This window comes from Falco peregrinus, chromosome 7 (assembly GCF_023634155.1).
Source record: "Falco peregrinus isolate bFalPer1 chromosome 7, bFalPer1.pri, whole genome shotgun sequence".
Lineage (NCBI taxonomy): Eukaryota > Metazoa > Chordata > Aves > Falconiformes > Falconidae > Falco > Falco peregrinus.
In genome coordinates, this window is record NC_073727.1 from 82,659,497 (window position 1) to 82,674,646 (window position 15,150).

At 40.4% G+C, this 15,150-nt stretch overlaps 1 long non-coding RNA gene across 1 annotated transcript; it reads right to left on the reverse strand.

Moving 5' to 3' along the window:
* Window positions 1-8,020: 8,020 nt before the first annotated feature.
* Window positions 8,021-10,799, reverse strand: LOC114011363 (uncharacterized). The gene is made up of 3 exons (XR_003553216.2): window positions 9,427-10,799; window positions 9,019-9,212; window positions 8,021-8,205 (listed from the first exon to the last, which is right to left on the reverse strand). It is a non-coding gene; the product is annotated as an uncharacterized LOC114011363 (long non-coding RNA).
* Between the last annotated feature and the right edge of the window lie 4,351 nt (window positions 10,800-15,150).

The window sequence follows — 15,150 nt, forward strand, 5'->3', positions numbered from 1 at the left end:
TTGGTGAAATATATATTACTAAGCGCATGCTAGACAGTGTTAAGCACTAGCAGTTTAAAAAATTGTAAAGACAAAGAGGCACATCCATCTTCAACCGATGGACTTTCAAAAGATGATCTATTGCTGAGGAGTCTCACTAGCACTCAGTGTCACCGTAGAAGAACCTGCTTTACACCAGCACCATCACGAGTCGCTTCCAGCCCCGGCAGTCAGAATGTGGATGGGGAAAAAGTGCACTGAGCCTCTCACTTATGCGTATGTCAACATTACGGGTTTAATGAACTGCCTTGTCACAAATCCTGTGAGAATAGCAGCCTTGTGGGGATAGCTGTTTGCGGGGCTTATGTACAGGGCTTGGGATGTATGGAAAAGCCTTGTCAACAGGGCTGTCCCACAACCATCGGCAAAGACAAACCTCTTTATCAACCCTTGCCTCCCTCCCCTCCAGCAGCATCAGTGCTGTCTGTGCTTCCATCACACTTGGAATGAGAGGAAAGGATGGCCGTTCTGGAGTGGGAAATGGGACGAAACAGACAGTGAAAGGCTTAAAACCTTCTGTTCTTCCCTTTGCAGAGGCTGGAGATACTGCAAGAACACAGAACTCTTCAGTCTGGAGAGGAGAATTCTAAGGGGGATGTAAAAAAATCTTGCAGATGGTAGTTAAACTGAACTGTTATTCACTGAAACCTGCAACACTGGAGCTAGGAAAATTCACCGAAACAAGTCATAGAGCATTTTAAAGCACATATAAGAAAGTACAACTTTACACAGTGGACAGTGAACATCTGGAATCTGTTACCGCAGGGGGCTGTGGGGGCAGATGATATTGGCAGCTTCAAAGGGGGCTGGGCAAATTCATGGCCGACTGGTTGATAGCCAGATACTAAAGAAAATGAGCAGGGAGGTATTCTGTGGTACAATGAGTGTGGCTTATGGTGATGTGTTAGGGAAAGAACTAAGAAGGTGGCAAGGCTGCTGTGTGCTCTCTAAACAGCCTCTCCTGCTACTGCACTCAGCCACAGAGTACGGAGCTGGGTGGACCACTGCTGTGATCCATTTCTTGTGTTCATTCCTAGAAGGACAGTAGCAGTGGGAGAACCTGAAAGTCATGTCCCACACTTACAAAGTACTAGTATGAGATACAGTTTTCAGGATATATCTCACACCACATTGTTGAGGTTCAACAAGGCTCAGTGATGGGTCCTGCAGTCGGGTCATAACAACCCCACGCAACGCCACAAGGAAGAGCAGCTGGAAAACTGCCCAGCCGACAATGACCTCGAGGTGCTGGTCAACAGTCAGCTGAACACGAGCCCAGGTGGCCAAGAAGGCCAACAGCATCCTGGCTTGTATCAGAGTGTGGCCAGCAGGACCAGGGCAGTGACTGTCCCCCTGTACTGGGCACTGGTGAGGCCGCCCCTCGAATCCTGGGTTCAGGTTTGGGCCCCTCACTGCAAGACAGACATTGAGGTGCTGGAGCGTGTCCAGAGACGGGCAACGGAGCTGGGGAAGGGTCTGGAGCACAAGTTCTATGGGGAGCAGCTGAGGGAACTGGGGGTGTTTAGTCTGGAGGGAAGGAGGCTCAGGGGGGACCTTATTGCTCTCTACAACTAGTTGGAAAGGAGGCTGTAGTGAGGTGGGTGTCAGTCTCTTCTCCCAAGTAACAAGCGATAGGACAAGAGGAAACAGCCTCAAGTTGTGCCAGGGAGGTTTAGATTGGATGTTAGGAAAAAATTCTTCTCCAGAAGGTTTGTCAAGTGTTAGAACAGGCTGCTCAGGGAAGTGGTTGAGTCGCCATCCCTGGAGGTACTTCAAACATGTGCAGACGTGGCGCTTAGGGTTTAGCGACAGTGGTGGGCTGGGCAGTGCTGGGTTAATGACTGGACTTGATGATCTGAAGGGTCTTTTCCAACCCAAATGATTCAATGGTATTGTAAGCAGTATTCTTTCAAGACCAGGAGTCAGAGATAACTTCTGCTTTCTGCTTGGCAGCCAAGCATGGCTGTGGCAGCAGCTGGATTGCAGTTTGGAAATGCGCCTGTGGGGACTGGCCCTACTCTCATTAGATCGAGGAGACAAGTCTCTGTGCTTGATGAGGTTGCTTTAACAGCCGCACAAACAGCTACAAATTATTATGTTTACAAAGGCTGTGGAGGGAAGCTACAGCCAAGTCCTTGTCAGTCTGAGCATGGAGAACATCCTTGCTGAATGCTTCCCTTGGCTGCAAGAAAACTGTGAGTTAATGTGATACTTTAATACTGTACAGCTGCACTTTGTAAGATTGCTTTGAAGCAATTCTGATTTACAGCAAGTAATCACATAGCTAATGAATTTTTTTTAAATTAAGAGAATGAGCATAATCTAGCTATAACAACTTTAGAAGAGTGTGACCAGTTTTTACACTAAAGCCAAACGGGATGACCCAGCTTATTATTAGTTCTGACAGCCTGGTATCAATCCTAGGCGAATTAATGGAATGACTGATACAGGACTTTATTCATCAAGAACTAAAATAAAGGAATATAATTAACACCATCTAACAGAGGTTTACTGGAAATAGATTGAATCCTACTATATTTTTTATTTTTTAAAAAACTGAGATGTCATGTCTAAAGGTAATAGAATAAATAAAAAATACATTACCTGGTATGTCACAACACTTTGAGTGAGGGATTGTGCACATCTAAAGTGTACCGAAATTACATGGTATGTAATTAAAGAAGGATAAACTGTTTAATTGTCAGTGTCCAAATGTGGTCATAAATTTGGAATCATCAATGAAGTGGTGCTTCTTGCAGCTGCCACAGGGTTCAGCTGGGGGGGCCAGACTCGCAACAAAATTTAGATGCTAATGATGTTTGAGGATCACACAAGAAGGTGTGAAAGCAATAAATAACAAAGAGGCTAAGGCAGACAGCAGCATGGATTGTTCTTCAAGTGTGTTGAACGTGCTCTTCAGGACAGCCTGAGGGAAACTGTACACCTGTGGGACAAGAAAATGTTGGCAACGGTTGAAAACAGGGTAAACTGTCCTGTTGGGCAGTGGCTGTGAAAAGAAGTGGTGGCTCGGAGTTGCAAAGGCGTGACTATGAAGTCTGACTGTGGCCTGTCATAACATGTGGTGCAAGCTGGTGAGAAAGCTCAAGCAGCACTGCTGTACTGCTTAATCTCCCTTTCTGGATTTCTTGATTTTGCTTCTGTAGAAATAGCTCTTCGATATTGTGCTTTCTTCTGCTTGCTCTCTGTGGGATACCTCTCTTGTACCCTTAGCAGCCTCATCAGTGCTGGACCCCTTCTGGAGGACACAGCGCAAGTTTCCAGGGCAGATAAAACACATTCTGGAGGAGCCCATCTCTCTTCAACGAGAGAAGGTGAAATCTAGAAACGGGCTCAGACTAAGCCCTTTCCTTTTAGAGAGCTAAAATTTTACAAAATAAATCCTGCCTGATAACTAGAATTTTAGACATACTTAGAGTCCACAAATCCATTTGAGTGTGATTGGTGATCAGACTATCTGGCACTGAAGTTGATTAAGCTTTCTTTCTCGTCAAGATAAAATGACAATACCTGTTAAAATGGTTTGAAGTGGTTGTCTGTGTCCCCTGGAGCTTTCTATGGTCCTTCAGGCCAAGAGGACTTAACAATATTGAAATTAATATACTTTGTGCCACAAGCACCAGCCATGTGACATGAAGGGCGAAGATAATGTGTTACAGAAGCTAATACGCTGCAAATTATTATCAAGGGCTCAAGTGACTTCAGCAGCAGAAACAGGTAAATTAGAACGTTTTTAGAAATGCTTTAAAGGAGTGTTGAATTGAGAAGCCAAGAGAACGTTTAGACAGAATTCAGTGAGACAAACATTGCTTACAATCAAAGCTATGTATTGTAAAAGATGAATTGCCAATACAATGCAAAAATCTGTGTGATCCTGTTTATTGTTCTAATTGGCTACATCTCGGTTAAATACTATGAAATGACTGATCTCTCATCACAGATGCTTTGTGTGTTTCATTTTGGTGCATCATAAGCAATTTTAACAGCTGGGTATAGTTATTACAATTCACTAACTGAAACAGCAATTGTATTTAAATATTTCTGATTACATATATTAGCTTTATGCTTAGAGTATTGCTTTTCTTCAGTTATATCACAGATGTTTAGACCATACAGTAAAAAAACATCTTTCTTGCACTTTGAGTGAAATCCTGTCTCACTGAAGTTGAGACATTATCTTCAGTGGAGGTGGTTTTTCATCCACTCTCTCTACTATTTCTGATTTTTATGAACATTGAATAATTACACTGAACACAGTAGTAATACTTGCCTGTTCTTGCAGGGTGGGACCATGTGTAAAGAAACTGGAGATCTCTCACAAGGGAATATTTATAGAGCTTGCTCAGGGCTGTCAAAAAACCTGTGTTAGAACACTTTTAAAACTCTTTTAGCAGGAATAGTTTGACTTCCTACAGTTCCAAATGTACTGAGAGGATAGCTGAAATTTTTAATTCCATTCCTTCCTCCTGAATATTCATTAACTTCAGAAGAAAAATTCATAACAAGATTAATGCCATAACTTTAGGACATCCATAGCTCGGAATGACTGACTGGTAAAATGGCAAATCTTAACATACGTACAGTGATAAATAATTGTGAATTTCTGCTCATTTTGGCCTCAAAGTTGACTGAGTTAATGCACCCTCCATGTACTGGCTATGCTACAATGATACTGATAAATGTTAAGTAACTATAGTGACATATATTTCAATGATATCTTTAGATACAGCCTCCTGCCATTCAGGGATCAGGAAAGTAATGGCTAACTTAAAAAAATGTATACAATCAGAGTTAATTTAACATATTGAACTGCTTGCACCACAAAGTGAAGCGGCGAGTAAATTAATGGCAAATTTAGTAATAAAAGTGATCATTGGTAATAGGAAATACCTATGGCAATCTGAATTCAAAACAAACGTATACTGAAAAAAAACCCCAAATCCCAGCAAGCAGAATGATGTTTATCAGGAGGCCTTCAGAATATGTTTGGAAAATTTTGTAGGCACAAGTAAAACTAGCCTATACCATCTTCCTTGGACACAAGATACGGAACTGAAGAGGACAGAGACTACTAAGAAAACCTTTTTTTTTTCCCCCTAAAGAAGGTTGCTAGATGTAGAGATAAGAGGCCATGCAGCAGCATTTAGATTTTAAAATATTTTGTAAATAGTTGTATCAGTTTGTTGCCCTGTGATCAGCTTAAAGGATGTTGGACCATTGAAGAACATGTATCTTGGATGTATGGAGGCAACGCTATTGGAAGACCGTGAGTCTGAGGAGGCTATAAATACAAATACGAGGAATGTCAACGCTGGTATGTGTGTTGAAAGCATGTTCAGGAATATGTATCTTTTCATAGTTCATGAGAAGGAAGCAGGTGAGGATTTTTTTCTTCAAAATAAAGCAACATTGCATGCAAAATAAAAACTCCAAGTCTTTTCCGTATTTATCCCGGCTGGAGAAGAAACTAGTATGGGAAGTTCAGTTACACTGTGCGCCTCCATGGAAACAGCTGACTGAAACTTCTTGGTAGCATGGAAGGAAACTTGCTACAGCCATTCCTCCATGCTCCCATTCCTTAAAGTAATTCATCACATTTAATGTAATTAATTTGGAAGGAAGGAAGAGCAGTTTTCCCAATGGAATTTCATGACTGACAGCTGTTTTACATAATCAGTGCAGAAATAGTGCTGGTGGAGCATACTCCAGCTATTACCTCAAAATGGACATTTACTTTGCTTTACTACTGTTTTCCTCAGCAAGATAGCTAGGGAGACACAATTTAGATTCCTTTCCCTATACATTTAATTGTTTAGCTAAGCACGTTTTATGTTACAGAACCTTTTGCTTTGGGGCAGCAATGAGCGCCCAGTGCCTGGTCAGTCTGCAGGTCACCTAGGTCTTCCCCAGAAATATCAGCCTCACAATCCGAGTTACCAGTTCAAAAATCCTCCTTTCCAATAAGAAAATGGCAACATCTTAGATACTATTAGCTTTGTGTAACCGTGAAGTAAAGAAAATGCAAGGATGCCAATAATGTCTGTAAAATGATTTGTCGGTGCTTAATAAGGGTAACTATATTAATTTTTACAATTATTCATGCCTATTTGACTGAATTTGTGAAAATAAATGGAAAAGCACTATAAAGAAAAAAGCAAATAATCATTTTCTGCAGCAAAATGTAGCGAAGAAGGGGTGGAGAGTAGTAAATATGTAATAAATCCAATACTTGATTCCTCCAGAATAATGTTTGCCTAATTTGTGGGAGGAAAAGAATCACATCTTTCCCTCCTGGCTCATATAATATACAGGTGTTTTGTGGAATGTGTCTCTGATTTTCCATGTTTATTTTAAATGAAAAGCTGTATATATTTCTCATGTACATTTGGAAAGAACCACCAACTTGGTAATTCCACCTGCACACTGTACATGTAGATGTTCAACAGTAGGTGGTGCTCCCAGGGTAGAAATGTACCTCGTCTAAAATGCAAATTAAACAAGGTTTACTGAGGAAGGAGAGCTCTTTGGGGTTTTTAATATGGTAACTGAAGAGTATTTAAAGTGCAAAATCGCTGAAAAGATATTAAATATTATACTAACTGATTTTTAAATCCCGTGCAACTACATGACCACTCACACAAACATGGAAGATGCACATTTTTCAGTCTGCTCTTTTTCTTCCAAATCGTTCACTCAACTTGCACCCTGACTATGGAATTTCTGTCCATGTGCCATTCACATTTGCTGATAATGGAATTATCAAATCCAAATTACCTAGAAGTTTTTCTCAGTTGTTAAATGTTTAATCTGTTTTGTTAGCAATTGTGCACTTTAAATATTCTTTTTGAATTACATCCTAGATATACAGTACATACCATGGGATTCTTAAAATCCTAGAATCTTTTCAAAGTTCTGAAAAGCAACAGAAGCTAACAGTTTCTGTTGGGTTTCTTTGCTGTAGGCATTCTTCATGCAATATATGTTTGCTTTTCAGTTTTGTTGCTTGAATTTTGTGATACAAATATGATCTCACACATTCTTTATGTGACCAGAGAGCATCACATGGGGGACATAACTCAGTACACTCAAATTCCAGCTTGAATGGCATTGGCAGAGTATCCTACAAATTCTTAATGAAATATAAAACTGAAGTTAAAATTACAGTTGAAAACAAACAAGTATCAAATGTCCCTAACAGCTTCCAAAGAGGGGGGTGTTGGTTTGGGGTTTTTTTTAGGGAATATTGGACTTCCTTTGCCTGTTTATACTTCTGTAGGAGTTCAACAACATTTGCACAAGATACTATTTGTTTATACACAATCTGACAAACCTGGTAATTTGCAAACAGTGTATTTTTAATTATAGTAGGTGCTTTGGCTATTTATGTATTTGAGCAGCTTGAGCTAAATTGAGAGCTAAATAAAACCAATGAGGCAGGAAAGTCCAATTAAAAGTACATTAATCAAATGCCCCCCAAATGCCTTTTCTCTCTCATAGGTATTGTTGCACTTTATGTAGAGTGCCTGTTTGATGTCAATTGTCCTTCTGCATCTAATGCAGTATCTTGTTCAGTCAGTGTGTGGTAATAAATGTAATTGTCAAGTGCCTGGTTTTGGATACTGCATTTTATATTTTTGTAGGTTTTATAGTTCATTTAAGTTTTAAGCCATTCTTCTTGTTAAGATTAATTATAACCAAGAAAAAAAAGGTAAATGGGAATTTGACCACCACGTTAGGAAATTGATGTTTAAAACACAGGCTGCTTTTGATCTACCATAGTTGCAGTAGACTATCTTCTCATCTTCACTGGAATGAGTATGAGTTAGACTCTGTTGGTTTTCACATAAAATTCAAAATGGAAAAGTGCTTCAACAGAACACTTGAAATTTGTTCCCTTGATATCTGATGAACAATATTAGCTTGACTCAGCTTCTAGTATAATGCCATAAATCAAGAATAGGTCTGTGGGAGCTCATATGAAAAGTTTATTTTCCTGCACTGATGCACCTCTCAATACAGAAATGAGGACTTGCAGTTGTTCTGAAACACAGATTAGTAGCCAAGAAGTCTGAGGGTTGGACACAGAATTCCACTTTGCTTCATTGCAGCATCTTTATATGGTGCCAGGCAAGACTTTTAGGACCAGACCTCAAAAAGGAAAGAAAAGGGCAATTAAAACAGGACTCACACAGAATTTAGGATCTGAATCTGTTCTATATATAACAGAAGACTATAGAGTAAGAAACAGAAGACTCTCAGAAAATTGTACATCAAGTTAAAATATTTCTTTCTCCATACAGGGCTGGAAGCTCCTGAGAGGAGTGATGGGAGTTTAAGTTGTCTCAAGCTGGAGAGAGATCTGGAACCAGTGTTTGGGTTAGGTTGCTCACTGTTAGGCAGATGTAAAAGGTGAGTGCCACAGCCTTCTCTTTGGGTGAGAAAGAGGGAGAGAGACGTCCTTTGAGTGAAAGGGGTGTAGGAGTCTGCCTGCAGAGGCTGAGCTGTGGGTGCCACTGTCTCTGTGAGGCTGGGAACCAGTGGAAGGGTGGGATTGCAGCCACACATGCTGTACTCATCACCTCCTGTGTGCTCGCACTGCCTGGTGCTGCACTGTAGGTGACAGCTTTAGACAGGTGCCTGAAAGCAGGTTCCACCAAGTTCATCCTTTGGATCCCTTCCTGAGCTATACCGCTGTGGACACATCTGCCTCCAGTTCCAGCTGAGCCAACCAGAGACACTTCACTCCCTAGCTAGCTTCTCCCACCCTCATTCCCCTTTGCATACCCCTCCAACACAGACATGCCTCCCTTTCTCTCCCTTTCCCTCCCTCCTTGCACCAGAGGCTTCCATCCTCCTCAGCCTCCCAGCTGAGCTGCTTGTAAGACATTCCTGACAACAAGAGCCAAGTTAACGAAGGCCTAAATTAATTCTGCCCATGCCATCCCGGATAACTGCACTTACGACAACCTGAGGAGGGTTCATATGAGCAGGTCACATAGATGGCCCTGTAGGCAGCCCTGCCAGTGACGAAAAAGTCCTCATGGACAGAAGAAGGAACATTCAAATAAATTTTGGTATGAGACTTAAAGGTATTGCTTCACACAGGTGTCAAACCTGGGCTCGTCTTTAATGTTCTTCTAGCAATAACCATTTTGCTGCGCAGGAAAAAAAGAAAAAGCAGTCTGTTCATTATTTCTATTCAAATGACTTACACAACTGCTTGCAAGAGCTGAGTATTCAATAGCATGCAATAACATTAACTACTGATTTTCCCTTCAGTGAGAGGATTTTCAGGAGGTAACTTCTGACTTCTGAATTAAGTTAAAGGGGCTTCATCATAAAATTTTATATAACTAGTGATGCAATTACCTTTGGTGGTTGCATTGCCATAGAATATTTATAACTGGAGAAATAGCATCCCATGTTAAGCTGAGCCTGCTGTGCAAGAAAGAGGGTTTACTGGAGTACGTGTTCAATATACATAATAGATACCATTTCACAGGATTAAAAATGTAGACTCCTCAACAGTAAATTTAAGCTTTCTGACTGGCTTTTCCTAGTTATCTTTAGCATCTTATAAGTAGTTCAGAGACCATGGTGTCTATGTTCCCTGGTTACAGAGCACGGAAACTGGACAAGTTTAAGGACAATAGCCCTGAATAACAAAGCTTGAATGGCACTTTCAATTCAAAAAGCCCTTAAAGCAATGACTACAAAAATCTGTGAAGAAATAACAAGGCAAGATCATTATCAAAGAACTTTCTTTCACTATAGGAAATTCTAAATCAAAAAGACAGGTAAATTGTGTCCTTAATGAAGAGTAAATAAAATATGTTCAGGTATATGATTGCCTTTTTCATTAGTAATGCTTCTGTACAATCTGATGTGTATTAAAAACATGAAAAAAAAGAGCTTGATAGCACTTTATGCCTTGGGTTAATTTGTTTAAATTTGAAATATTGTACTGAACTAAAATTAAAAACATATGCTCTGTGCATATGTTATGCAGACATGAAACATTTTATACATGAAGTATGGCAGATAGATACTCTTCTTATAAGTAAATGAAGATGTTTTTAAAAATGTATATCTGATTTCTTTCTAGGGATATGCAGGCTAAGCAAATGTGCCTTGCCTTAGTGCTGCTTTAGAAGCAGGCTCATAGAGAACCTTGAATCAAATATTTCATAAAAACCTCTGACACTCAATAAGATATGTCAGAGTAGCTTTTAAGTTTATTTTCTTATTGCTATGTCTTGAAGAAATACCAAGAACACTGGCAAATGTTACACACACACATATATATATATAAACACATTCTGCCTCCTAGCAGAAAATAGAGTTTGTTGCGTATTTATAAAGCACTACATCCATTCCTCCAGCCTTCCAGCAAGGCAGTTTGATTTGTGTTTTGCAGAAAGGGAAGACTGAGGGACCAAGAAGTTAGGAGGACTTGCCCAAAGACACGGAGCGGGTAAAATAACAGAAGCAGAAAGAAAACAGAAAAAACCTGACTGCTTAACTCCCACAGCAAATGAATAATTCTCTCCAGTGCTATTATTGAATTATAACAGAGAGTCTTATATTCTCAATTTTCTTACCTCCAGTAGGATTCCCTTATTGTCCAGTACTGTTTCACTGCTTAATTACCTCAACAGTAATTAGAGGCAGGAACCCATTCCTCAGCCTATAAAATCCTCCTGTCTTTAAATTGAAGTAAGAAAGAATCACTTAAATAAGAGAAAACCCAAAATCAAGATTTCTGTGACCAGGAAAATAAACACTGTATGAGGCAATTACTGAGCAACACGCGCCACACATGGCTGTAGGCTTCAGCTGCGGGTTGGTTTTCCTTGTCCAGACATAAAAAATGATACCTAAACCCAACATGAATTAAAGAAGTCAAAATAAAATTATCATCTCACAGAATAATTCACTTCCCACAGGATTTTCTGAACCTTGCACTGTAAATCAATGTTCTCAGTGTGCCTGGAAACTTTACTCTCTCAAGAGGCTCCTTGGCCATCACACTACTTTATAGAACTTGGCTATCCTGGTAATAACATGCCCTCCCACAATACATGCACTGTTTTATTTGGCCTGTAGACCTGTGGGACTCATTCCTTTTCCAAAATCCTAAGTTATGGGGTCGTGTACTGATTATAGAGCATAGCCAAGGGTCTAAATACTAAATTTAGTGTTTAGATTAAATAAGAGGAACTAAAATTACAGTTTCTGAGAACATATCAATAGGATCTAATCCCGTTGCTTGATTCTTGATTGCCAGGTGACTCCAGTCTATATTTAAAAACAAAACCCTAAAAGTTTCAAAGTGGACGAAGTGCAGTCTTCACGGTCAGCCGGTCTTCAAACCTTGGCCTGTGCAGGGCTGTATGTCCATGTCAGGATCCTGGCTATCTCTGCCACTGGCTGTGTCCACCTTGTTCCTTGGCAGAACTTTCCTGGCAGCGTTTTGAGCTCCAGGCTATGACCCAGCACTAGGCATCTGTTCTTCTAGGCAGACTTGATTCAGCTGAAGCCCTAGATGCCTACTGCTGTGTCTGTTCCTGAGGCAAGCAATATGAGGACTTTTTAAAGGAGGTCCCACTCTTGTCTTCTCTCCCCATCTCAGGCCATGTTTTCTCCCCCTCTTCTGGACCACGGCGATTGGGACAACTGGAAAAACTGTGGAGAAAGCTCTGCCTGATCACATGGCAGACAACTGCTCACTGGAGAACATTAAACGTAAACACAATTGAGACTTCTTCTGGAAGTAACAAGCACACTGGGTGTTTCTGCAAGTAACTAATGTATTGTAGCTTTGACCACATCCTAGGAACTTCTGTGCAGCAGTGTGAGGGCAATCACTGACAACTAGAGGTCCATATGTTCTAACCCTACAGAAACGGGGATCTGACTTTTTAAAACCTTAATCAGGTCTTTAAAGACAAATATCTGCTCTGTAAATTAATGGGAAGTATGTTATTTTTGGCCTAAGCTTGCATTAACTCAAAAGTTGGGCAAAAATCGTTCTATTCTTTTTTTGTTTTGTTTCCCTATTCAAATTAGCAGATGCACTTCCTATCATTTGGTACTTTTTCTGTCAATAACACACAAATCCCATGGAAACATGCCAAATATTTTCTTAGCAACCAAGCCTCTTGCCTGATATACATGATTAACTACAACAGACTGTTAAAAGCTTAAAATAAACCTGCCTTTTTTTATTTAGAATTTCATATAGTGAAAGAAGATTCACTGGTAATGAATTTAGCACAGCTTCAGAAGAATTTATTCATTTTTATGGAGGCTGAGCACTCAAGGGATGTCATGGTAAAAGCGAGAGTTGCTGTAAAGGTAAATCTGATGGGATCAGTCCAATGACTGTGAGTTCAGGTAAAGTAAAAGCACTCTCACCAATTGATGGCATTGGCTCCCCTGTCATTAAAATGTAAATTGATCCACGCCTCGTTAGTGCATAATACTGCTGCAGAAAGCATCCTTCTCCACCAAGTAGTAAATTCCATTACGAAAGATGGGATTTTGACAAGTTTTTTCTAGTTCCAAGAGGGTAAATATTTTGGAGAAGAGTATGCGGACTCTGGGCACTGCTTTCTAAGTCTCTGGAAGGTGAAGACTAATCACATTTTCAGAAAACAGAAGTTGTAGTTTTTATGTCTTTGCATTTGGGTAAAGTAGAAAAACATATCACAAATTTTATCCTATTTCTAGAGAATCTTTTTCATCTTTGTTTAGAATAATCTCCATTGACTTTACAGTCTTTGAATTAGACCTGGGGTGCAGGCTGATGGTATATGGGAAATAATTATTTTTAGAAGCAGTGTACATAACTGCTCTGAAAAGAAACAAAACAACAGTATCTGAAGTAGACTGACACTCACTTGAACTCAGCTTCTTCAAGGCTCGTGTGGCATCCTAGTCACAAGCTAACCATCCATTTGCGTGGCAGCCATCACAAACTTAGAGACCAGAGACCTTTAGGTACCTCTGTAGTTATTAGACAGAGCTAGTACTTAAATATCTTATTTCTCCAACGATTCTGAAAGTAGGTGTCCATGAGCAGAAATTTTTCTGGCACTGGGAAAAAAATAACTATTAAGTAGGAGAACAAGAAACAAAGGGAAAGAAAACACAGCATGAAGATTTACCAGCTGATGACCTTAAGTAGCCCTTTATTCAGGTCTTTTAAATAGTATATGGACAATGGCAGCTTTAGTGATCTCATAGGAAGAAAGATTTCTCCAGTAAACCTGTTGAAATGTAATGATATGCCTGCAAGTACAATTCTCCTCATTTGTGCCTGCTGTTGGCGAGTGCAATGCATCATAAACTTCTCTTCTTCTCTTCACAAGTGATCCACAAGATGTGACACAAACAGCTGCAGTATAGTAACATGGAATGATCTAAACGGCTGTGCTAAAGGTTGCAGCAAGTTAGATGTTCTTAAAGCTCTGCAAACTAATAAAGAAAAAATAAAAGAAAGATTAATCCTTGTTTTAGCAGCTTTTATAGCAAAAGGTTGTTGGAAAAGTAAATATTACATGTAACTTTGAAGACAAGGAATATTTCAGTTACCTGGAGCTGAGTGGCTTGAGCTGTGCCCCACTGCAATCATTAGGGACCTATGAAATCATACCGGTGCCCAGTGTCGGCATGGAGAATCATATTTGCTAGTGTTACAGCACGGTAACAAAATGCAATGAGCAGCACCAACCTCCTCTGTTACTCACTTCTCCTGCCAGGAGGTGGGAAAAGGGCTTCCACAGCCGCTTTGACAGACACACTGCTATGCCTCAGTGCACTGCGCTTTTGCCTGATGCCCTTTCGGACCTTCATTCCTCTGTCACAGAGGAATAATATCACCTTGAAATAAGAGTCTTTTTTGTTAAGATTTGGTCTATGCATAAATTTCTGAAGTAGTATTGTAGAAAATGGTCTTGTAGGTAAGGAATGTATTTTCAGCTCCTAGTCTCCCAAAATAGAGATGTCCATCATTTCTTACAGATCTGATCCGTATAGAGGGAAACACTTCTGCAGGAATTGAGAAAAAAGTCTAACTTTTTACTCCATGTGATATTTGCTGGCTGTCTTTAATAAGACTAGTTTTGTGCAATGAAAACATTGTTTGAGGTAGAAAAAGAAGATAATTCAAACTGAGCCACGCCACCCCTGGAGCCAACTGCTTTTAAGGCTGGGGAGGAAGACTCTTCTTTGATGCACAATGCAGTAGTTCAGTTCTCATTAATATCAATTAGAAGTTGATGAAGTTCTTTGGTTTATTACGCTGTCATTTGCACTACATTTTCAAATTGCAGCAAGACATCAAATATTCTCACAGGCGGTAACTACTCACAGGGGATTTTATGCAGTGCAAGACACTTAATGAAACCCAAGACATTATTATTATTAATTATTTGTATTACTTTCTTCCTTAGGAGTTGTAGTCATGGATCAAGTCATCATTGCATGATGTACAAAGTCAGAACAAAAAGGCCGTTACTACCTTAACAGTTACAGATCTGAGGTCATGAGTGGCATTGCTTGGCTTAAGAGCCTGAATTTGAATTTTCACCTTTCCAATTTCCACCTGGGCAATGCTACCTGACGAGTCAGTTGGTTGGTTTGATAAGTGTTCGAACTGCCCTAGCATCACCTGTTAGGAATCAGTGCTGTCTGAGCAGCCATCCTCCTTCGCTGACCTCAGTGGGAATCCTCAGGCTGAGGAAGTCCCATTACTTCCAGCAGTGCCAGTCTCCTGGTGCTCCTCTGCCTGGCCCCTACAGCTTCGACAGTCCTGAAGAGCGATGAGCATCTCCCAGCCCTGCCTGGTCCATGCTATTGCCGGCTCCTCACACAGAACTGGCACTAAGATTTTTTTCTAAGAGGGAAGAAAATGCCAAGATACCTTGTATCTAACAGCCTCAGGAGGCAAGGGCAGTCACACGTGGCATCTGCTTGTGACTTCTCTCCCAGCTTCACCGTGAAGGGTCTGAGACCTCTTCATATGAGGTGGCTTCCCTGGGACAAAAGGACACTACTGGCCCTCTGTGGTCTGGGGCAGATGCTAGGAAG